At 36.6% G+C, this 25,844-nt stretch overlaps 1 long non-coding RNA gene across 2 annotated transcripts in view; it reads right to left on the minus strand.

The window, feature by feature from the left end:
* LOC133207866 (uncharacterized) overlaps positions 1-25,844 on the minus strand; it is a 268,931-nt gene that overhangs the window by 182,854 nt on the left and 60,233 nt on the right. For both annotated transcript variants that reach the window (XR_009724190.1, XR_009724189.1), the window contains exon 2: positions 15,311-15,356. This is a non-coding gene — a long non-coding RNA (uncharacterized LOC133207866). The remainder of the gene's footprint in view (positions 1-15,310; positions 15,357-25,844) is intronic.

Raw genomic sequence — 25,844 nt, forward strand, 5'->3', positions numbered from 1 at the left:
AGCTTTCTTCAATAGAGTCTATTTCTAAATAAGTGCTGTGCATGTGCAGTGCAGCATTTGCCTTCCATTTCCCTACTTAGTTCATTGACTCACAATGTGATGGTTGGTCATTTCCAAACTAAAGTTTCCATCTGTAACTGCTGTCTTGCCTTTACTTTAAAAGGCTTTACAGTCATTCCAGTTGCTAGATTCTGCTATTTCTCCACTTTTGTGCTGATAAAAGTATTACATTTCTTAGTTTATCTGTGACTTTAAGTGAAACATACCAGTTCTTGGATCTCTAGGAATGTTTCCAAGCTTGAGCCTTCTTTGCATTCTAGACCAGCACAATCCCTTTCTCAGCAGTGAACTCCATCATACACTACAATTCCAGTTTCCCAACAACCTTAAGGCAATGGGCCCATATCCTGAACTGGTATGAATTACATAGCCTCCTTTTGAGGCCAATAGAGCCTAATAATCTCAGCTGAGAGAGTAGTTTAAATTCTTGGTATCCATCTTGCACAGAATAATGTAATCATAGAATACCAGAATGGTTTGGGTTGGAAGAGACATTAAAGACCATCCAGTTCCAACCCCCCGTGCGTGGGCAGGGACACCTTCCACTAGATCATGCTGCTCAAAGCCCCATGCAACCTGGCCTTGAACACTTCCAGAGATGGGGCAGACACAACCTGTTCCAGTGTCTCACTACCTTCACAATGCAGAATTTTTCCTAATATTGAATCTAAATCTCCCCTCTTTTAAAGCCATTTTTCCTGATCTTGTCACTACATACCCTTGTAAAAAGCCCCTCTCCAGCTTTCTTGTATGCCCCCTTATAATCTCTAAGAAGTAATGCAAACCATGATTTAAAACATGCCCACATGTGAAAATGTAAATTGCAGTCACTTTGATTAACACAGTGGTCCTGAAATGCCTTTTTAAAGTTACTGAACGAGCCATAGAACAGCTATAGAAATGAGAATACTGGCCACTGTGAGAAGCAGAGAAGTTGTGTAGGGTCAGTATTGTGTCAAGTGGGCTAACTTGGGAGCTCCAGCAATAATCATCAGGGTGCTTATGTTAAATAAATGTTCCTCTGACAATCCTTTAATGAATTAAAAATGAAGTACAATCTATACTAGTTTTGTTAGCCTGATTCTACTTCAGATCTTGAACAGACTTAGATATGTGCAACTTAAATGAATAAATTAAAATTATTTTAGAAAACTCTTAATAAAAGAGCCTTTTTCCTCAGGACAGAAAAAAAAAAAACAACCAACACTATAAATCAACACGACATGGGTAACTTCCAAACTCCTAATTACAGCTTGCAAGTCTCTTCAAGACAATTTTGTATTGCCATATGACATGTTACAAAATCCAGAGAAATGGCTAACTGCTACAAGAAGAATTTTACATTAAGAGAAAAAGAACTTAACAACTTGGTATACATTTTCAGGTTTCAGAGAATGGATTATTTTAATCAAAATTCATCTGGACGTTAATGGCCTGTTTCTCCTCTCACATCACTTTTACACTGACATAACTCAATTAAGTTCAATGGAGTTATTTCTGATTTACAATATAGTATCTGAGAAGGAATCAGACCCTGAGACTTTAATGTATCTACAGTCACAATATAAATAAGCATATGAATCCTCACTGTGAATCAGAAACATTTAAAACAGATATGGAGGTTAGTACAGGAATAGGGTAATGTCAAGTCTTTGGACTATGGGAGGGTTTATTGATTTAGTTCTTTTTTTTTTCCTTTTTTCCTTTTTTTTTTTTTTTTCTAAGAAAAGAAGCCAAACCAAAGCAACAACAAAAAACCCCAAACTTCTGCAATGCTGTACATAGATGTAATAACCTTTCTAGATTACTTCTTGGTATGCAATTTTAATATCCTTTTCTCTTTGACAAGGTCAGGTCTGCTTTCTCTTTTAGGCAGCTCAGAAGACTCAAGTTATAGCTAATTGCTTTGATTATTTGCTCTGTAACCTCTAATTCCCCATGACCTTTTCTAAGCCCATTTTCAATTTAATGAGTCAAACTAGTAAAGTTTATACTGGACTTTTGATGAAAGCTGCCAGAATGTCTTGACAAATTAAGTGTTCCACATACCAAGTTGCTTTCAGACCAAACAAAACTGCAGAGGTAATGTTGCTATTTTTCTTTTAAGGTATATCATTTGTCTGTACAGAACAGATGCTTTTTGAAGACAATAATAAAAAAAACCAAAAACAAAAACAAAAACCAAAAACCCAAACCTGCAAAAAAACCCAAACCCATGCATTTTTCTGTACTATTTTCTGCAACTTTAGGTTCGCTAAACTATTCCTTGAGGCTGGTCCCTTAAGGATTTAAAATAAATAAACAAATAAATTAACAAATAAATAAAGTTGTATGAATCCAATATTGCAACTTTTATTATTTTCTTATCCATTTTTATACTTGATTAATCTACACTGACTTATTCAATAATTCCATTAGGGTGGACACTGTACCTGAGATGGAAACCTCTTTCCAGAGGATATTAAGAAACTTCCATGGCCACTTCCAACAAAAATGAGGTTAAAAGCATTTTTATTCTAGCTAGTTTGTAGCACTCTAATTGTACCCACGATAGTCAGGGTTGGGGTTTTTTTCCAGCTATTTACTGCACTGCAGCTACTAAACTTTCTTGAAGGTTGAATGTGACTGGAACTAAGTGGATAGTTCTCAAAACCACACTGCCCTGCCTTTTGATTTTTGGGAGGATGCAGGGCCAATAAAAAGTTTTGTTGTAAGCCATAACTCAATTAAATGTAAAGAATAAGGCACCTGTCCTTCATGCTTATGTTGGCCATGGCATTTCATGCTCCCTGTTTCTTTAAAGATGAGCTCATTAGACTTCTGTCAATTATTCTTTGTTTCATGGTGATCATGTGCCTATTTATTCTTTTTTAATGAATAGTACAGGAGTAGTATTCTGTTCACCACGGCATTCAGACAAAACAAAGATCTAGTCAATATTAATCTGAATATTAATCTACTAGCATTAACTTTAGAAAACAAAGATCTTTATATTGCCAGCCATCCCAAAATCTCTCATGTATACCCTTGTCTTTTCCATCTGCTTGAGGGATCAGAAACATTGTCATAGATCTTAAATACTCATTTGCCACTTTGAAAATCTGACCCTATAAGAAGCTTAGGCACCTAAAAGTTAGCATGTATCTTTCAGTTACCCAGTCTCTGAAGTAGAATCAAGACACCTCCATCTTGTATTCCATCCTTTTCTACATTGTGGCACCCAGAGTTATTTCTGTCTACTTCAGATCGGCATCTGCCCTTCAGAAACTGTCAGCTATATACACACATTTCTAATGTAGTGGTCATTTTTTATACAATGATCTTGTTACTGACATAGTTAGCTACCTAAGTCCCACCAAACTGATGGATGCAATTCCTTCATTAAATGTAAGGGACTCCAAAACCCTTCATTTCCCCAAGAGTTCACAAACCCTCTAAAGGCTGAGCTGCTCCAAGAGATCAGCATTTTCCATTTCTCCTAGAATGAAGATCCAAAATAAAGGGAGCATGTCAGGCAATCTGATCCTGCAGCCTAATGCCTCAAGCAGTTAACAGATTCATTATAAAGAACAGTAAATAAAGAACTAAAGCCTTAATAGTAAAGTAAAATATTAAGCAAAACTGACAAGTAATGAATTAATGATCACTACTATAAAACTCCTATACCTATTAAACATTAGCCTGATCTGGCTTTAGATTCTATCAGTATACTCAAAATAATGTAAAATCACCTTCCATGGAAGCATGAGCCATTAGGTTTCCACTCCCCAGCCTCATTTGCTGTCAAGAGATTTTCTTGATACCAAAGTTCCAAGTAAAGAGTTTAATGAAATGAAAACCAATTCTAATAGGGAAACACAGATCAACAAAACCTGAATTTCTCTTAAAGTGAGATATCATTATCTAAAATAATCATAACAGAGAGTCGTTAAAACAAGAGAAGTTTAAGTGGCCCAGAAAGTGACTGAAGAGACTTCCGAGTTTTGGTTAAGCACTGATTTTTGCTTTGTTTTTAACCTTTTTCATATTGTTACAATTATATTAGATTTCAAACGATTATATTGATTTAGAGTTGTATGTTAACCTTAAAGCGAATAAAGCTCAAAATAAAAGCTGAAGCTTAGCACCTTGTCGAGTATGAGCCAGACTTGTGTATGTCAGGTTAATCCTAGCCATTGATTTCTTTTATAAATTTCTTTCCCTTAAGTGAGATACCAAAAGCTCTACCCAACATATGTATGGTAGCCATGTATTGTGCGGGTCAATTTTTTTCTTTTACGTTAGAGTGGTATTTTTCTCATTCCAAAAGATGTTGCAGCACACTGTTCATCAAGATAAGCAATTATCAGTGTATTTCCAGAGCAGTTAAGGCCAGATTATAACTGGAATGAAAAGCAATTTGATACCTGAGATTGTACAGTATCAAAGGACACCATTTTTCTAGATGTTTACAGAATGACGTGTCAGAGCAAAGGATAAAAAGCAAGACAGAAAACAACTGGAAAAGCAGTACAATGGCTATTCTCAGCACACATGCCTATCCACTGTGCCATGCTGCATTAGGGAAGGAAAAAAAGTGAGGGGACTATGGGCAACCATCTTTTCTACTCTTGATGTTATTCAGTCAGAACTAGATGGAGGCAGTAAAGTGACCATACAATATACCGAGTGCTCATCTGGCTCACTGGCAAGGCTGCCAGCCTAACACTTTTGCCCTGAAGGGGCCGAAAATATTTGACATCAACAACTTGATCTACTGGGATAGTGCGACAGCAGGTTTGCATCTTTTTAGAGCAGCATGTCAAACTGAAGAAAATAGGTAAAGCAACATGGGACAAAAGTTTTGACCTTACAGTGCTGTGCTATGGTGGTAAGATACCACAAGTGTTACCATTTTCCCTGCTAACACTTGCCAGGAGCAATACCTTCTGCTGTACTTATGACTGGTCTTTTTTATATACATGTTCTGTTATAAATTGGCAGAGAAAGTTATTAAGAGCTTTATTCTAAAAATTACATCTATTTTGTTCAGAAATGCACAAATCATTAGAAATAATCAGATAAAGAATATGTAAACGTAAAGACTTTTTTTTTTTTTAAATAGTCAAAGTAATTTTGAAAGGATCTTGAGATATAATAATTTTCATGGAAAAATTAACGCCAGTGCCCTGTGCACAAATGAAAATCACAACAGTTACCTTAATACACAGCACAAAACCAATACTGCAAGGGTCAGACAGAAGGTTCATATTTTTTAAGCGATTCTCCTTGTTCATAGAATCATAGAATCATAGAACAGTTAGGGTTGGAAAGGACCTTAAGATCATCAGGGTCCAACCCCCCTGCCATGGGCAAGGACACCTCGCTCTAAACCATATTACCCAGGGCCTCGTCCAACCTAGCCTTGAACACTGCCAGGGGTGAAGCATTCACAACCTCCCTGGACAAGCTGCTCCAGGGCCTCACCACCCTAACAGGAAAGAATTTCCTCCTTATATCCAACCTAAACTTCCCCTGTTTAAGTTTTAACCCATTACCCCTTGTCCTACCACTACAGTCCCTAATGAAGAGTCCATCCCCAGCATCCCTGCTGTACAGTGAAATAAAAAGTTAGTGAAATAGTGTATTTGATTAATACAGAGGCTTCTCCACACCCTCACTCCCCAGAAGCCCACTTTTATTCCTGTTCTTCCAGAATAGAGGAAGTCAAACCCCTGCATACAGAATTGTAGAGTAATTTGAGTTGAGAGGGACCATTAAAGGTCATCTAGTGCAACTCCCTGCAATGAGAGAGGCATCTTCAACTAGATCAGGTTATGTAGAGCCCTGTCCAGCCTGGCCTTGAATGTTTCTCAGGATGGGGCACCTACCACCTCACTGGTAACCTGTTCCAGTGTTTCACGACCCAAATCATAAAAACGTTCCTCCTTATGTCTAGTCTAAATCTACCTATATATCATATTTCTATCATATCTATCTTTGTTGCGATTTCCAGTTCAGCAAATTAGCATTAAAATCACTTTTGTAGTTTATATTCTGATGTCTTTGTTAATGTCTGGACTTATCAATGCAGTCAAAAACAAGAAAAGAGATATTACTAATCTCAGTAAGCATCTAAAGGCTTTTTAACTAGGATTAATATACAAATATATTATAATATGCATAAGAGTAATTGGAGTACACAGTTAAAAAAGTAATAACACTAAGCTAGTCTAAATTCTTACACGTATGACGTGTCAGTGTAACAACTGTACCATTACATAGAAAATAGGAATTTTGGGACAAAATAGTAGTTTTCTGGTACCTCCTGATGAAATATGTTATTTTCAAAACTCTTCATACATCAAATGTATTCTATTATGTAACTAGATCACCACAATTAATTGATAAGTTCAGAAACCCAAATCTGCTAATGGAAGTGGAAGAAGATGACCATGTGATATTTACATATCTTTTGGAGAATTATATTGAAAGAGCAGCATCCACAGAAGAGCAGGACTATTGAATATTAATAAAAATATGGTGCTCAGTTTTCTAGATACATCTAGTGAGGTGGTTCTACTACTAATTTCAGTGTGAAATAATTTGTTAATCATGAGCATACAGCCAAACATTTAGTACCACCAACAGAGTCTGCAAGTGACAGAAATTTATTTTTTAATTTTAGTTTTTTTCTGCCTAAATTAATCATGAGAGCTCTCAATACATCATTTGTGGTCTTCTAGCTTAAAAGCTGTCATACAGTTTGCCACAGATCAGAACACCACAATGTAACTTAAGCAATGAGTCACATGCCATCATTAGCATCCAATGCTAAAAACCGACAAAAATGAAAATTACCCACCCATATCATTAAGTACTTTCTTTGGAAGTACTAAAGGAAGTACTTCCTTGGGGAACAAAGACTTAAAGGCAACGTCTGGCAGAATGTCTCTCAGATAAGAATCTGGCAGTTAGATCTGGTATTTGCAACTAATAATTCAACCTCTTCTAATATAGAAGACTTTTATCCCACTCTCACAGTGAAACATTGCATTTTAGTAATTTTGCTTTCTATCACAGTGGATAGTTATATGTCCTGACAATGTGAAACACAATTTTTCTTCCCTAAGAAGAGAGCTATTCTTGCTATTTACCATGTTTTTAGATTGACATATTTTATTTACATGTTATTTCTCCCCACCTGAGGTTTCACACTGATGGTCCTTTGAGGAAGTTAAGTACCCCAAAGCACTACCTCTTTCAGTGTTTTGTTGAATTTGAATTAAGATTCCCTGTAGTAAGTTGCAAAATTGTTCAAAATTGACTCTAGGCATCCTAAGAACCCTAAAGCTTCTAAGGGACTTGTTTAAAACTAAAAACTGAATATCTCCTGAAGGAAAACTACATGTCAGATTTATATTATAATGTGTTATTGTGCTTTTTGTTCTAATTGGGTTTGAAGCCAAAATGCTGCTGTTCTGCAAATGCTCCTGAAGTATTATTCTGTATTATTATTTCCACATAGAAAACCCACCAAACAAACAGCGTAACAAATAACAGCACCAGAACAATAACAATTCTGGCAAATTTTCCATCCATTATCCATATTATTTAATTATACAGTTTTATGTTGCATATGAGTAAAAAGTTTTAATATTAATGGTGAAGCACAGTGACAGGTCACATTTTATACACATGACGTAAAAACACTTTGAGTGTCTAAGAGGACAACATTTTCCTTTTGAAAATTTTATCTTAGCCTCAAGTATTAGATAAGGAATATGAAAAACTAAATCATATCTGACAATAAAGGATATATAATAATCAGTACATGTGCACCACTGCTTTGCACTTCAGCAATACTAAAAATTCTCTAATTCTAATCAAAACAGTGAAAGCAGCCAAGACACAAGAAGCCTAAGTGCAGTATCTTTAATCATAGAAATTTATTGAGAAACATATTTCTGTAACAATAGAAAAACTTTTACCTGTGAGATTTGAACTTTTAAGACACAAAGATGACCTAGCAATTACTTCATATTACTCTATAACTTTAAAAAAAAAAAATCCCTTTAAAATCATGTCATATACTCTATGTAGGTCTATAAATGGAAATGAAACAGGTAATGACAACTTCTCCAAAGCAAACAAAAACACCAAACAGAATCACAAAAATCCTCCACCTTTTAAAGTAACACTACCAATACTTTAAAAGTGTCCTTGGTCTTCTATGTTGTAAAAGTTACTAAAGCAATAGTGTGTCAGAATGATATATGCATTAGATATATCTGTTAGCCAAATAGATTTTCTAGAGACTGAAAAAAAAGGAAGTTCTGTTCTTGTTTATCTTAATGAAGCAGAGTGTCCCAGGACTCCTTCATGGCTTTGGTAAGATTTTTTTTAATATAAGCAGTGTAAGATCCACTTTCATCATCAAATTTCTCCTCTGCTGATTTAGTTTCAAATCAGCCGTTTTGATTTTCTAGTGCCCCAGTGCACTCTACAAAGCTAAATCAAGCATAAGTAAACTAATCTAGTTTAACACCATATTCATAAAGTTATTTTGTAGCTGTAGTGGGTACTTGGTATGGTATCAGACATACTTCCTCTGAAGTTTGTTTCTTGAGAGTTCAAAATTTAACAAAGCATATTTAAATACAGGAACAGCTCCACTCAGACTGAAGAACATCTCAGCTGATGTGAAATTGAGAGGTTAATGACATGGATTCTCAAAATGGCCAAGCCTTCTAGAGTAAAAGAGCTAGCTGTAACACAAAGGCTGTTTATTATATACACCTGTGAAACAAAATGGTAGGAGGTTCAGTTGAACACTCCTTACCTTCTACTAAGAAAGTCCTCCTAAGGAATGATATGGTTCACACCAGATCCGTGTCCCTCATTCAAATGGTATCTGAGATTTGGGTATCCTCAACAAGCCTGAAATGGCGCCAGTACAGGCATAGTGAGACTGTGCCATACTTCATTACTTTGAAATAATCAAACACTCAGACCTTAAAATGCAAACAAGCAGAAAATCAGTGCACTCAAAATTCCAATGTTGAAACTATTCAGATTCTTGAAACAAACATTTAAATTGCAGTTTACTGAACATATTAAAATTCTGTTCTCTCAATGTCTACGTGTCTCTGCGCTACAGGAAACAGATGGCCTTTGACATCAACCAACCTTTGGAAAGAAAAAGGAAGGGAGTTCAAATACAAGTCAAGTCAATGTGAATTTTTTTGCACATTGACAATTGCCTGTTTACCCTTAAATCCTTTACAAGCTTAGATCTCAACCCAGTCCACACAAAGTAATACTTACTCTATATTCACTTACATTTTACTTCTCAGTAGGAAAATAACAGAAGAAGGTCAAGTACAGTTATACCAAAACAGTAATGTATTTCAACTGTATAGAAAAGGCAACATTAGAGGAGATCAATTTTGGTGCAGTCATCCATTCCAGTTACTTCACAGCACAGTTAAAGAATCCATAAAACAGGTAATTGAAAGCATTTGTAATCTAGGTTATAACTTCTAGGTACAGCATTTCAAGTCATTGCACAGTGGCAAGCATAGATCCTGAAGATGCTTATTTTGTAGGCTACCAGTATTTCTCACCCAGGTAATATAATTCAGGATGCACTCATTTTCATTTTAACATCAGACAGTCTTCATTAGGTACAGAAAAATGTTTAAACTATAACATCAGTTCATATTTTAGTAACCATATAGAGAACAGATCGTATGACATGCAGGTACTAGTATAAAAGTTCCATAAGCATGACTAAAAAAGCTTCATGCACTCATCAATTATCAGTGGACTATAGAATCCATTAATAATTATATCTGTTATCAGCTGACAGGATTTCCACATTTTTCATGTGCCCAGGTATTTATTTTGAAAAGGAAAAATCACTAATGTAGAAACAGAAGATGGGTTTGAATGTATTTAGATGAGTATGCATTAGTAACAGAAACAGAGTTAAACAAAATTACACATATATATATACACACATGCAAATAAAGGCCCTATGTCTAATTTGACACCTTCTATAAAATGCTTGTTACTTTATTTAATTACCACAAAATTTATCTTTCCTTGTCAACTTACACACAGTTAGAATAAAGCATGGTTTCTTATGATGTTTCTTTTAACTAAAGTACAAAAGGACTTTTCTCATTTAGAAGCTAAGCACAATAGGAAAAAGGAAGTTTACATGCTTGCAATTTCAAGCAAGGATCAAGACATTGTTCCTTAGTGTGACTCATAACCAGGAATTCATATCTAGATTCCTGTTAGCTTGCACATCTGACTCATGTCCTCTCAGAAGGGGTGGTGCAGAAGTTATTCTGAAAGTTGTAAGACAATAATTTTCAAATATACCAGAGATTTATAAAAATGAGCCACTTCAGTCTCCTGGAAATGACTAATGAGAACCATTTCAGCCATTAATGGCAACTATTTACTCTCCAAGGAAGAAGGCCATAATTAGCAAGGGTTTAACAATAGAAATACTAGGTAGGTACACTTCCCAAACATTTTGGGCCGATCCACATTATGTGTAATACAGCCAAGCCACCACTGCAATCTGTATGTAAAAATATATATGTATTTACTGTATGTTAATTAATTTAGTAATCACCTTGAATTTCTAAAAATTACCAAATTACCTCCCTTCCCCCCCCCCCCCCCCATTTTTTTTTTAATAGTCTTCATTATGACAAATACAAAATTTATTCTGGAAGGTAAGACAGAAACCAAACTCTGCTGCAGAATGGGAATTAGAGAGACTCACCTTTTACAGCCTGCCTGTGAATATTTTTGACATAGAGAGTTTCACAGACATGTCTCCCATCTCCTGAAGACTACGTCTACCTATTTTTCTCTTGCTTTCTTGCCTCTATATGTATGTGCCTTTGTACAGGACAGGCTGTCCTGGCATTTCAATCAAATCCATGCTTGGGAACCTTCTTCCCTGTTCCATATCTCACTCATTGTTATGTGTTTCAAGAAGGCACGTAAAACAGGCAATTTTGGTCTCATGGGCTACCTGTCTGATATAAAAACTGATTCTCAACGGAACTCAAAATGAGAAATGAGCTTGAAGTTCTACACAGCAATCAGGCTTCCACTGTGCTACATGCTGTAAATTCCTGGAAATGAAAAAGATACTCTCTGCCCTAAACAGCATACAGCCTTCTAGCACACATATACCACAAAGACACAGGGAGGAAGAAAGTCCAACATTACAAGAGGAAGAATAGCATGAGGAAAGCTAAACCGTAAGTGTTTTATCCATGAAAAAGATCTGACTGATACTTTCTAGCTACTCTTCATAGGCCTCTGAAAACCTTCCTGTCTCCTCCCCAATAAAAGTGAATATTTGTTCTGGGGGCCTACCACAAGAAGCAAAACAGGGAATAAATGAAAGAGCAATAATTATGTAGAGAGCAATAGATCTACATCTATGCAAAAAATGTAGAAACAGTTCTACTGCTTTTCATTTTACTACTCTCGGAAGGTTTCTCTGGGAAGCGGAACACTTACCCCTCTCAGTTTTAACCCCATATTTAACTCCCCCCATCAATAGCCTCCTCCTAATGAAAATTCAAAACTGTAAATGATGACATTGTGTAATTTCTTTGTCATTAATGGCAGTTCCACCTGGTAAGGACTTGAAGAGTGTATCCCAGATGATGTGAAAATATTCTCACTAATACACAACAATAAAAAGTTATTTAATATAATTAAACAAAAACTGTCTCATTGGAAGTCCACCTACTTTCAACAAGGTTACATAAGGCTGTGCTTCATTGCCATTACCACAATGTAATCTGATAAAATTTCTTTCTTATGAAATTTGACCTTTGGTCACTAAATAGCAAATGATGCAAGACATAAATTTCAAAACAAGTCACACCAGAAAAAAAAAAAAAAAGTGAAATATTTATGGTAATATTTTAACTGTGTTTATGATATGACCAACCATTATAACCATACTTTTGCAAAATGGATTTCTCTTCTAAAGATTCCCAAAAGAAACAGCTTTTCTAAATCAGAGGCTATTTTTTCTCATCTCTCCGTGCAGTCAAGTAAATAGGTATCTGGGCCATGAAGTTCTTTGTGCTTTGTTTGCATTCAAAGGTCAAACCAATTGATTAAAATGGCAACTAGTAAGTCCATCTAATGTGGTTACATGGTGGCCCAATAGTCTCCATGTGCACCTCATTAGGTCTAATTGCATTGAAGTGAACTGTAATTCACTGTTAATATATAACAGCTGAGAGGATGGAGTTCTTCACACAAAGCGCAGTCAGGTAAGTAATTTCAAGCATGCTTTGTGTCCTTGCAAATTACAGCAGAATTAAGAGAAAGCTTGCATATTACTGACAAAGTGAAAAGGCTAGTAAGCACTAGATCAGGCTTGAGAGACAAAGGCTTAGTACGCAAGTGCAATACAATATTTGCCAGCAAAAACTTCAGGAATGTACATGCATTAGACATCCACAGTTTTGATAGAATACTATTCATAGAATCATAGAATAGTTAGGGTTGGAAATTAACTTACGAGCATCTAGTTCCAACCCACCCCGCCATGGGAGGAGACACCTCACACTAAACCATGCCATCCCAAGGCTCTGTCCAACCAGGCCTTGAACACCACCAGGGATGGAGCATTCACAACCTCCCTGGGCAACCTATTCCAGTGCCTCACCACCCTCACACTAAAAGAACTTCCTCCTTATATCCAATCTAAACTGCCCCTGTTTAAGTTTTAACCCGTTACCCCTTGTCATATCACTATAATCTCTAATGAAGAGTCCCTCCCAGCGTCCTTTATAGGCCCCCTTCAGATACTGGAAGGCTGCTATGAGGTCTCCACACAGCCTTCTCTGCCCCAGGCTGAACAGCCCCAACTTTCTCAGCCTATCTTCATATGGGAGGTGCTCCAGTCCCCTGATCATCCTTCGTGTCCCTCTTCTGCACTTGTTCCAACAGTTACATGTCCTTTTTATGTTGAGGACATCAGAACTGCACACAATACTCCAAGTGAGGTCTCACGAGAGCAGAGTAGAGGGACAGGATCACCTCCTTCGACCTGCTGGTCACACTCCTTTTGATGCAGCCCAGGATAAGGTTGGCTTTCTGGGCCGTGAGCGCACACTGCTGGCTCATGTTAAGTTTGTCATCAACCGACACCCCCAAGTCCTTCTCTGCAGGGCTGCTCTGAATCTCCTCTCTGCCCAGCCTGTAGGTGTGCCTGGGATTGCTTCCACCCAGGTGTAGGACCTTGCACTTGGCATGGTTAAACTTCATGAGGTTGGCTTCAGCCCACCACACAAGCATGTCAAGGTCCCTCTGGATGGCATTCCTTCCCTCCAGCGTATCAACCAAACCACACAGCTTGGTGTCATCGGCAAACTTGCTGAGGGTGCACTCAATCCCACTGTCCATGTCACCGACAAAGATGTTGAACAAGACTGGTCCCAACACCAATCCCTGAGGGACACCACTCATTACTGCTCTCTAGCCAGACACTGAGCCACTGACCACAACTCTTTGCAGCCATCCAGCCAGTTCTTTATTCACTGAGTGGTCCCTCTATCAAATTGATGTCTCTCCAATGTGATGACATGACAAGGATGCCATGCAGGACAGTGTCGAAAGCTTTGCAGAAGTCCAGGTAGATGATGTCAAATCATTCCTTATCTGTTCGAGGCCTCAACCCACTCCCCAGTCTTCATACTACTGAAAAAGCAAATTATCTCTGCATTAAGATTATGCAGGAAGATCATGAACTTCTGTTTAAAACTCCCCTGTGTATTGTAGAATGGCAACTTTATTGCCAGCTGTCTGGGAAGCTTTATGTTCCTGAAGAAAGTTTTGTCCAGATTAGGGGAAACGAAATATAAAAATCAAATCAAATCAAACCTGTAGGTAACTCCTGAAAAACAAACTGGAAGAGAAGAAAGAACTCGAAAGAACTAACAAAAGGCTAGACATAAATTCTAGTTTTTGGAGCAGCATGAGATTGTTACAGTACCCACCTTTCACGTCTGGCTTGCAGGGCAGAAACCATGCTTGAAGGGTATAATGAAAGGTGTAGTGGCAGTGAGGGACCTCAGAAATGGATCCACCTTTGCTGACATGGAAGAGACTGCTAAAGGGAGCACCTCTAAAACTTCACACCCAGACAAAGAAAGGCAGGTCTCAGAGGAAAAAGCACAGATGCTTACTTCAGCTAGTATCTGAACACTGTTTCAGAGTATGTTCCAGATAGGGCTTTACAATTTACCTGTCTTTATGCCAGATGAATCCTATAACCTTAGCTGTTCTCATTTCTGACAGAAGTTCCTAAGTCTAGCTTTGATTATCCAACATAAGCAGAACAACTTAAAAAGACAGAGAAGATCACTTCAAAAAAGAAGTCAAATGCCATAACATATGCCAATTCTGAGCAAGACTGATAATCTTAATCATCTAAAATTTTTGAACAGTCCTGCTGAATATCCAAAACTTAGTTCCTAACTGTATTACTTATTAAAACAGCACTTCAACCACATTGTGAAACCCCAGATCACAGAGTGGAATACTGCTGTGCTAGGTAGCAAGAGGACAAATCCAGTCACTTCCCAGGGACTGCAAAACAGAACATCAGGCTGAAGAGAACAAGAGAGATGCAAGCAGGTGCACAAAGAAACCAGGAAAGTAGGAAATGCAGCATTCACAGAATGTCCCCAGCCTGATATTTCTTCCCATTTCTTTCATAGGCTTCATAAAAATAAAAAGGGAGAGTTTTAAGGACTTGAATTTAATGAAGTCAGCTTTCAAATGTTTATGGCAAGTTTCAAGTACAGGGTCAACACAGAAGAAAGTACAAAAGTGCTTGTTTGAAAATCTAACAAGTAGCCAACAAGGGCATAGCAGAAGGCAGGAGCTGACATCTCAAAAGAAGGGAAGAAGGGCAGACTAGTACATGATACAGGAGAGATACAGACTTTGTTGCAGCATTTACTTGGACATTATGAACTTGTCAAGGCCAGGGAAAAAAACCCAAAACATTATGGCAAATGAAATATAAGATGTTTAAGAGACTGGACAAGTTTTAAGTGGTTTTCTCTAAAAAAGGGTTTATTCCCAGGCTTCATTTGATCAAGGATGCAACACTCCTCTGTTCATGTTTCTTTGCTTCAATCACATCACAAAATAACCAAAACATGTTTCTCACTGCTGTTGATCAAAGTCAGCATAACAGTCTCACCTGATTTCTGATGAGACTGCTCATCCTGGAGATGCTCTGTGATGACCTGTAAAGAGAACAAGGAAGAGGTGAATAAAATTCATTTAATTATTAGTGGAAAAAAATAAAATAAAATATAAAAAAAAAAAAAAAATCAGTGTCACCAAAGTAACCACGATTGTCTGATGAAGGAAAGAGATCCCTCACTGCAACCCTCCTAAAGTGCTTTGATCTACACTGCTTTGCCTGACCATCTTAACTAATCTTTCACCTAAGAGGAGGCTCTTTTATGTTTATGGGAGAAACCACACTGTGTATATACTGAAAAGAGAACTGACCCTGAAGAGTAGCAGTTGCTAATGGTGGGAAGTTTAAGTGGTTACTATTTTCTGAACCTGGTCCTTTAGGTCTTACTTAAATTAGTGTCAATTGCATTACTTTAGGAACAGAGAGAAGAAATTTGATATATCACTGTTGCTGCATCATACTACAGCTTCTCTACTATTTTCCCTGCTCTGATCTTTCAGGTACAGATGCTTTAATTGTTAAATATCCCTGAAGACCTTAAGTAGCAAAATAGCTAAATACATAGTTACCTAGGCAGTCTCCAGGAAGGATGTGCTTTGCATTAAACACTTCGATTATAATCTCTACATTCATGATTTTGTTTCTTTGTTTCTGATAAACAGATTGCCAATACCCAGTAAGACTGCTTCATTAATAACTTTAACTGCATATAGAATAATCGGAACATATGATTATGTACATATAGCTACTACTAGGATTAGCTACTCCAGACAGAGTAAAACATTAAAGCAATATATTATGCAAAGATTATAACTTAACTCACACTGTACTACAGGAGAAGCAGAAAAAACTTAGGCACAAACTGTTTTGGTGGTTGAATCCTACACTGGAGTCAATCAAACCTTTCTTGCTTCCTATTCCACTTCAGGAATACAAAAACTTTAACTTAGAAGATACTACTGTTCCAGATTTTTCTAAGACTCTTTTTTGACCCACTTTGAAGGCTGCCCCTTCTACTCTTCAGAATCGTCATCTCTTCTCTAATATCTCCAATACCTTATTTTTGCTTTGAAAGCTTTTTTTAAAGCAAAGAAAATTTACATGATATCTAATGGTTTGGCTAGTGAAGTTCTTCTCAGCCCTGCAAGTTTACAAACATCCTATAGTTGAGTGCTGGGCACTTACATGCGCAAAAGACTTGTGTAACACACAACCAACACCAACATAGAACTGATACTACAAAGATACTGAGAGCATTTATATATGAAGAGAAAATACTGGAATGTCCCATATAAAAATAAATTCATGATCAGCTTGTGATTTACTTTGCAAGTGCCTGCTTTTTGCAGTCAAAGGTAAAGCTACAAATTCCTTCATCTTTCTGGGAAAAGTTACAATTTAATATCTTTTATTTCTCCTTTTTTCCTTAATATTAAAGAAAAAATACCCCTGAAATGTCACTTGATTGATTGTAATGGCCAGCTGTTACAATCTCAATGGAAGTATAAGAACTGCTGCCTAAGGTGCACTGAAGAGTGCCAAGCCTCATAGCAACTCAGCTCATCCTAAACAGCACCACAGACTGGCGTGAAAACTGCAATTTTAAATTCTCCTAGAGACCCATTATTTGCAAACCATTGACACAAACAACTCCAGTCCCCCCATCAGTGTATACCTGGGGAGCTCTTCATCCACAGAGCCTTGCATGCTCAAAAGCTTTACATACTAGAAGTCCTCGTGAAATTTTGTCTAAAGAGGTGTTCTTAAATGTTTTTTTTCTCACCATCCAAAAATGTAATCAATATATTAAATTATACACTCAGCCCATCTTGATTTAGGAAATTTTCATTACAGAAAACAAGTCTGGTATACAATAACTTTATGAAAAAGTAGGAAATCCAAGACAATTCACCAAAAAATTCTAGGTAGTTTTACAGAACAGACTGGTATATTTTTTAATGGTTGGAAATAAGGCAGGGAAATTTATCTAGAATTTTGATTTACTGAAAATTTAATCCCCAAGGATTTATTCTTTTTTTTTTTCCTAGAAATCCTTGTATTTACATTTAAACACTAGAGCATTAATATTACTGTACAATGGAACCTGTTATATGATTTTCCTTCATTTATACTAACCTTCTGTAGAACTTAAAAGCCCCAAAGTGTTTAAGGACAGGCTGAATATAGTATGATTAACTGATGATAACCAACTTTCAACATAAACATCTGATACGCCTATCAGCAGTGAGCCTAGTGGATAGTTAGAATACTTCATTTTCTTGCCTTTTTACCCATTTTTTTAATTAAATCTTTGTCTGCCCCTCTAGCTTCTGTAAAATAAAAACAAACTATAAAAATAATTATTGATATATCATTAACTTTAAAATTACAGAAAGAATTCAGGATGGAGAAACTGAAGATTTTTGATACTTTGCAGAATAAATCTGTACTCTTCACAGTTCCACTCAGAGAAATTTCTATTGCAATATATTTCCTAAGCATCCTAAAAATATTACATTATTTGATATGATTCTATTTTCTTTCTTATTTTCAGTTTTATGGGGGCTTGCTGCTCCTTTCTGCCTTTTTTTTTAGGGGAAAAGTGTTTAGCTTCTCTGGAAGAGTATTCTAGTTTTTATTTTTAACCTATTCTGTTTTTAAAAAAACAGAATGTGCCTGAACAGCGAAACACACTACTCTTGTTCAGATTCTGCTGCACAAGAAATTGAGGTATAGGCTCCTTCAATGCACCCAAGAGGTCAGCTCAATTCTGTAAAAGGACCAGGCAATACTCACACCTTATAGTGTGAATATTTTGTTTGTTATTACATATAGCTTAAGTAATTCACCCATCCTTTGCAATGTATTAGTATTCTTAGTGTATCTAGAAAAGTTCCTCCTTATATATATCAAAACCTCTTTTTTTTCTCATACCAGTCACACTTTATCTTCTGAAGGTTTTTCTAATAGTAGAAACGCTAGAGAAAGAGGAACATAATAGCAAAGAATCAATAGACTTATTCATATTCACTGACACTCCAATCACTGCTTGCTTTACAGGGAAACTGGCACTCTTGCCCTACAATTAGAAACTTCTCATACCAGCAGCCAAGGTTGTTCCAAGCAAATCTAAGAATGAGCAGGAAAGGTGGAAGTAAACTGACTCCAGGATGGCAAATAACAAACAATAAGAGAAACATAAAACTCATGCAGAGCCAAAACATTGCAGCCAAATCCAAGCACACAGTGCATATATGGTATTGCACACACACACACTCTGTAGCTGTTGCAGCTGCAGCTGTAGCAAAATACCTACTAAAATCCAACTGTGAACGAGTATTAACAGGCTCATTGCATCAATCCCATGGCAAAAGTGACACTGAGACATGAAGTTGTTGCTAATTATCCACCAGCCATTAATATATCTCCTGCTGCTGAGTTTTATCTCCTAACATTCCATCTGTGATGCTTTTTTACCTTATTTCCAATTCAGCTACTGAAAATTTCATATGTAAGATATATTTTTTGGTCAAAGCAAAATGCAGCTCTGAGAAGGCTTCAATTCACAGAATCACATAGCAGAATAGGAAGAATGTTCATTGTAATCCTTAGCAAATATCTGCATCAAAGAACCATCAAAAGATTTGTGATGACAGTGTGAAGCTTTTCAGTTTCTTTTTCTCTACCTTCTCTGTGTGTGTATATGACAGAACAAGAAGGTTCTTGTAAAATTAGCAACAAAATTAACTTTTACTGGGCAAGCCCATTTTTTCTACCATAGCAGGAAATATTTCCATACTATTATGTTTGCTTTTTTTTTTTTTTTTTCCTTTAAGCATGAATTAAAGATATTTATTTTTGAATACACACACAAAAAAGATTTTTGGGGGATAATATATACCAAAAGATGATAACACAAATGGGAAGGTTTATTGTAGCCTAAAGTATTTCTTGATACTACACAATATATTTAACATTTTTGCTGTGCTGGGAAAACAGAATAAATATTAATCTCTTCCACCAGTTAATTTGCTCAACAGTCAGCTTCTGCTAAATGAGCTTTTGCACACACTTACAACACTATGTCTAATGGAATGGCACCCTTGGTAACCTGTACAGAGAAAATACGCATGTGATGATAGAGGTTTCTTTGAGGTTTTCTTGGAGAGAGAGAAAATAATACTCATGATACCAAACTCCATGGTACAGAGGGAATGTACAGGTTTCTGATCTATAAGGCCAAAATGGACCTAAGGCCAAGTTAATAACTATCAGAGAGATTACATCATCATACAGTTGCAAATGAGAACAACTCCAAATATGCTACAGCTAGATGCCTGAAGCATGAAAAAAAGCCAGAATAGAAGATGTTTGTGGAAGACATACGTAGTCCTTTGCAAGCTAACACATATCCTATGCAGCAATTTCTTATAAAAGATTGTAGCACTGCCTTATCATGTACTCCAAATTGTATGTTCACACTTGGTATTTTTCATATTTGTACTGTGCAGCACAATATGATGGAATGTTGTGTTTTATGTAACAGTTCAATTTAGCTTTTATCAGTTCTTTCCACACCTCTAGATTTCATTCAGACATTCAGTTTAAAATCACTGGCAGAGGTAATTCACCTACTCTACCCATTCCATTCATACTTCCAAACTCTCCTCTAGTCACTCATCTTTTTTCATGGTAAACTCTCCTTATCTTTCTCTGAGTTTCTTAACACCGCTCTTCCACCTGTCTTGTCTTATATATGATTTAAAGGCGTTTCTTACAGCATCCATCATTTAGCCTTTTTAACATTAAAAACTGTGGAATGTCCTTAAATACATCAATAGCACTAGTAAGCTTATTTCATTTCATCTTGACCTTGTTTATTTATTATTTTTATTTTTTATTATAAAGTTCTTTGCAGCAGGCTCAGAGCACTCAGGCGTGGCAATGAGCAGACATTAAAAAGCATTATTATATTTTGGGCTGTACCTTGAAAGTATCGAGTTCATCAGAAAAACATATTCCATCGACAGAAGCAATGAACAATCAGTTCTAAACCAGGCAATTTTCCTAGTTGGAGAATGAGGGAGTCTGAGTATTTATTATTCAGGTACAATATGCTAGAACTGATATAAAAGATCAGTGCTTTAAAATGTTACAAAAAGGCAGATATTGAACATTATCTGTAAGGTTATCTAGATAGTATGATCATGACTTTCACAGAATTTTTGTGACTCTCCATCAGTAAAGAGTCTATCCTCATAACCCACAAATAGAGAAACTTTTATTTTAGAGGTGCATGAAAATATAGGCCAGAATTCCAGAGTCCTTACCTCTTGTCCAAGTTACAGGTAAGACTGGTATAAATCAACCTGCTGCTGTAGCAGCTATCATCAGAAGACCAGAGACACCAGGATCAAAGAAAAGACAATACAGATGTATCTGATTTAAAGATTTCAGTATATTGGTGTCTTCAATATCTTTCATGAGGTACACGCATAAAAGACAAAAAAACCCCAGGTTGTTCATGAATCTAAAAGTTAAATTTTACATTATACATTTTTGATAGACTTCTGACATTTTGATGAACTATTGAGCTGGTATGTTCTACACCCAAGTATTCTAATTGGCATTCTTTATAAGCTGTTGGCTATGCTTTGAATTTTAAATTGCAAAACATAAAGCATTCTTGATACTAAATGATATTCTATGATATTTTGGACTGCTATTCAGAATGGAAGCAGGACACCAAATATTCTCCATTGTTTTTAGTAAATTCCTTCCATAAAATTAACTTCACATCCACTACTCTTGTTTCTGCACCACAAATGCTTCTTTAGACAAATGTTCTCGTGGCTGGCCAGAGAGAGAAATGGAAAGTGAGACCAAAAATATTTCTGTTTGGTCATAATATGGAAGTCAATGCCATTGTTTAAACAATTTGGAAGCTAGAAGCACAAGAATTAATCAATACACTTATAGTACATTAGCAGATCACAGCTGCAGAGACTGTCCAAAGATGGGTATTCGTCATATCTCATATATCTAAATGCAAAATCCTTGTAAAAAAAAAATCCAAATATTTTTTTAGATCAAGAAACACCGATGCTGTGACAACCTTCTGCTGCCATTGATCATCGGTTTTAGAGGGTTTGACAAACACGTAAACAAAGAACAGATCTTTGTGAAGGATTTTGCTAGAATTCTTCATATTTGTTTATAGTACCCCTGGTACTTTCATATTTGATGTAAGAACTTGCACATACAGAAACAGGAAAAGTATTTCAGATAGAAAGAGGTGGCAGGATTTTTTGTAGCCTTGCACAACATCTACTCAACCAAGACATAACAAACTTTTATAAAATCTGAAAAGCAAGCACAGAACTGGTATATTGGATGGCTTTGGGGTGAGATAAATTTCACTGGAACAAACCTATCCTATGAAGTTACTTGAGTGCTAGCCATCAGATGCAAAGTAAGCTGGATGTATAATGAGGCGCCCTGGTGCCCCACACCCTTGTACACTTACATTTCCTTTAGAAAGAAACCTGGGCTCTGCTCGTATGGACAATAAGAGCACCAGGACAGAACCGACTCCTCTGGAGCGTACATGCCTCAAAATATGGAAATAACCAGAGAAGTCACTCTATACTTACTGTAGCAGAGCCAAACAGATTCTTAACACAATTTCTGTGTATAATCAGTCTGAAATCACTATGATTGCAATATCAAAACCCCACTGAAATAGTTGTTGCTTTTTTTTTCCCAGTTTCAGAGCAATGTACTAAATTTAGCCCTTAATATTCTGGTATATAATATCTTAACCAGAGAAAATGGTCTGTTGAAAAGGAGGTTTTACAGGATGTGCCGTCTCTTTTTTAATTTTTTGAAGAGTCTTTGAAATTAATTAAACAGAAAATGAATTGCATCTGATGCAATAGTGCAAGTGCAACCTGTATGTAAAATAGGAATCATTAGGTCGTAGCTTAGATGGTGGACTAATTACACACAGATTCATTAAAAAAACCAAGCCCTCTTTCATAGACAGAATTGGTCACCATATACCATATGTATAAACAGGTGAAAAGAAGAAAGTATACTGTAGGCTAGACTTCGTTGCCTCTCCTCCCAACTGCTTTACATCACTTTGGAGGTTTTTTTTAATTATGGGAGACAATTTTTTTCAATTACACTCTAAAACTTTCTCCTTCCTGAGTACAAACATCGTGTGCACTCACAGACCTGAACCTAGGATGAAGCCTTTGTAAAAATTTGCCCTCTGGTGTTTAAACACAAATACTGGAACTTCACTTTGTCACTAAATACAAGAAATCACTGAAGGGCACGACTTCAAACTACATACTCACCATGTTCTTTTAGTTCCAATTACCTCATTAATATTTCTTCTCATGCTACAGAGAATATACTTTGGAACATCTGTTTGTTGAACTGGGTATCACTGAATCACAATTGGCTACTAATAGCTGCAACAAAGAAAATTATGGGAAGATTGTTTCTAGAGCACAAATGTTTGCAGTTGCTGTTTTCCAGCAGTGAATATGCTTTTGGAAAAACGAAATAAACATTAAGAAGGGAAGCACTGTGGTCTCCCCGCTGTCAGTATCACATATTCTGTGAATGGGAGCATCATTTTGTTACTATGTAGCTAAACAACTGCTTAAGTGATCGATAAAGACCATTATCTTAAATCATAGCATGAATTCCCAATATCATACATAAAATCAATAAAACATACAAAGAAAAGGACTAAAAATTTCCACTAAAACATAGCCTGCTGCTTTGGAAAATAATATTTAGTAGGTTGGGTTTTTTTGTTTTACTAATTATGAGCTCAGTGGCAGTTTATTCTGCAGTAAATCTGCTGGTGTGAGATTAAACCTGTTATTGAACAGAGTTTTGAATCTACTGCAAGGCACTCATCACTGCTGGAGAGTGAACATTGCTGTTATCTCATTTAAAAGTTGGCCAGCAAAGCAGCCCATTTGTTTAAAATGCAATTAAGCTGGTGTCTTGAAGAGAAATTAGCAAGGAGTACTTCATTCTAGAGGCATAAGAGGTCTGTTCATAGACACATTAATCCTGTGATTTGGGACATCATTACGATTTGGGACTGTGCTCCGAAAGGATGTGCAGTATACAACAAGCACAAAAGAGAAAAGCTGTTGATTGAGACAGGTCAGCTGTGTTTCATGAGCTCCCAAGATCTCCGCTAGTTCATGCATGTTGCATGTGCTTGCTACAAGAAAAAAAGAATAAATACTGTGGCCGAATTGAAATTATTAGACATTTGGGAGTTTATGGATCACTAGATTACATTAAAGAAAACACTGAAGTCTATTTTATAGAAACACACAGTAGGATTATTTCAGTCTTATGCAAATATTCCACTGTTACTTGATTTGTAAGATGCTGATCAATATTACATGTAAACAGCTAATTAATTATCTCAGGCAGAAAGACTAAGTAGAAATATAAAAAACAAACTAAGAAAAGTTCCGTTTAACTACAGTTCTTCAGGAAATAAACTGGGACCCACGCTCTCAGCATATTCTTCTGAAAAAACAAAACTTTTAAGTCTCTAAAGTGGAATAGCAGAGGACACAATTCTTTCATGATGCAACTTGGTCAAGGTCAAATGCCAACTTCAGTCTTTACAGAAGTCAGTCAAGTTACAGCAAAACAACTTTTTTCCTGCTGACCTGTGAGACATGACAAGACAGTCCCAATCTGAAGAATAAGTAAACAAAGGCCTGCATATTTCTTTTGCGGAAACAATTTATAGGTATCGACCTCTGTTTCACACTACAGGCTCTGTCTGGACATACTTGGATGTTCATGTACATTTTACAGATACTAATCTAGATAAATGGGGAATTACAAATTTATTTTGGGTGTCATTTTCTCAACTTCCTAATCACAGGAATGCAAAAAGTCGTTTTGGCCAGAATATCTTCAAGGGTGCCCTAAATCCTGTTTTCTGTTTTACTGGGACCCTCAGGGCCTTTCCAAATCCAAACTGCAATAAGAGCAGTCTTCTCATTGTCATGCTTTACCCCAACTTCATCCTGCAAACAGAGACTGAAAAGGAGGAACTTTGTATGTTGTGAGCTCTGTGTCAATTCCTTATTAGAATGGCACCCTCCTCAGACAAAAAAGAAACAACCAAAAAACAAAAACAAAAAACTCAGCTGGCCAGGGTTTGCATTTGTTTTTTGTTTTCTGCATTGCTCCATGAGGTTAATGAGGGACCAGGACCTGAGTATGGCTGAATGTTTATTTTTATATTGCTGTGGTTTCACAGTTTTCTACCAAACTTCATTTAGCATTTTCAGTGAGGTAACAGCAACGAGATGCTGGTAGCAGAATCCAGTCAGTATTTGCTGCTACTGTGGACAGGAATTACATTTTAAATTGCTGGTTCAAAATAAACTCAGTGACCTACTATTAGTTTCTGACACCCCTCTGTGATTTAGCTTTGGGAAAGCTTGATGAGACTTGGACACTGGATCAACAGTTAGTTTGATCATCACCATTCACTCTCTCATTCTCATAGAACTTAAATCTGAGCATGGCAACATCTGAAATACAGCAGACCCTTACAACATGTGCAAGCTGTCCTGAGCAGTGCTTTTCTACTAACTGCTGATTGGCAACTACCCAACAACAACAAAGGAGCAGTGTGCTACCAGGATTTAAGCACTCTTTCAAAAAAAATTCAATTTCTGAAAGAAATAAATATCAAAACACAAACTTTAGCTGTCTTGTAATTTTGTCCGGCTGTTTCTGTACTAAATAGACTGAGGAGCAAGCTCTGAGTGAGAAGTAGGAACATACTTGGAGAGGACTCCACTACACTTCTACTTACTTCTGTCCATCATTACAAACTAACACTGGACTGTAAGCTGACTGAATTTCTAAAACTTCAGATTTTCTCATACTGAGAAGAGCTCCTGTGGGGATACTTCAAAGTTTTCAAAAGGTAGGAGAGTCTGTGGGGAAGGTGATACATACCCTTTCTGTGCAGCCTAGAAGGATGCTACTCAGCACAGGCAGATCTATGGTTTTAAGCACAAGACTTAAATTCTACTTCCTGGCAAAAATTAGTCTGTAGTGGCAGTGAGGAAATATGCAGAATCAAAGCCTACCCTCTCAAAACAACTGATTTTTCTCTGCCAAGGGCACTTTCAGCCCCAGCTGCATTTAGTTCAAAGACAAAAGAGTCCACAGCTGGGGCTCAAATCGAAAATGCTACTTTCAAATGACACTGGAGGCTTTAGGTCCCCGAGGTTTTTTATTCATTTAAATGAATAAATAAATAATAAGAAAACAGATTTTTTTTTCTTTTTTTCTGCTGCTTTTTTCCTTGGACATAATGATTCAGCTAGTCTGAAATAGCAAACAAGTTCCAGCAACATCCGTAGAGGCTAGAACCTTCATTAGTTAATCAAATCATTCCTTTTTTATATTCCATAATACAGTTCTTCTACTGATTTCTTTAACCTTTCATTTT

The sequence above is a fragment of the Neopsephotus bourkii genome, unplaced genomic scaffold (assembly GCF_033783945.1).
Source record: "Neopsephotus bourkii isolate Nb327-2 ecotype Australia unplaced genomic scaffold, CSIRO-AGI_Nbou_v1 NB_234, whole genome shotgun sequence".
NCBI classification, from domain to species: Eukaryota; Metazoa; Chordata; class Aves; order Psittaciformes; family Psittacidae; genus Neopsephotus; species Neopsephotus bourkii.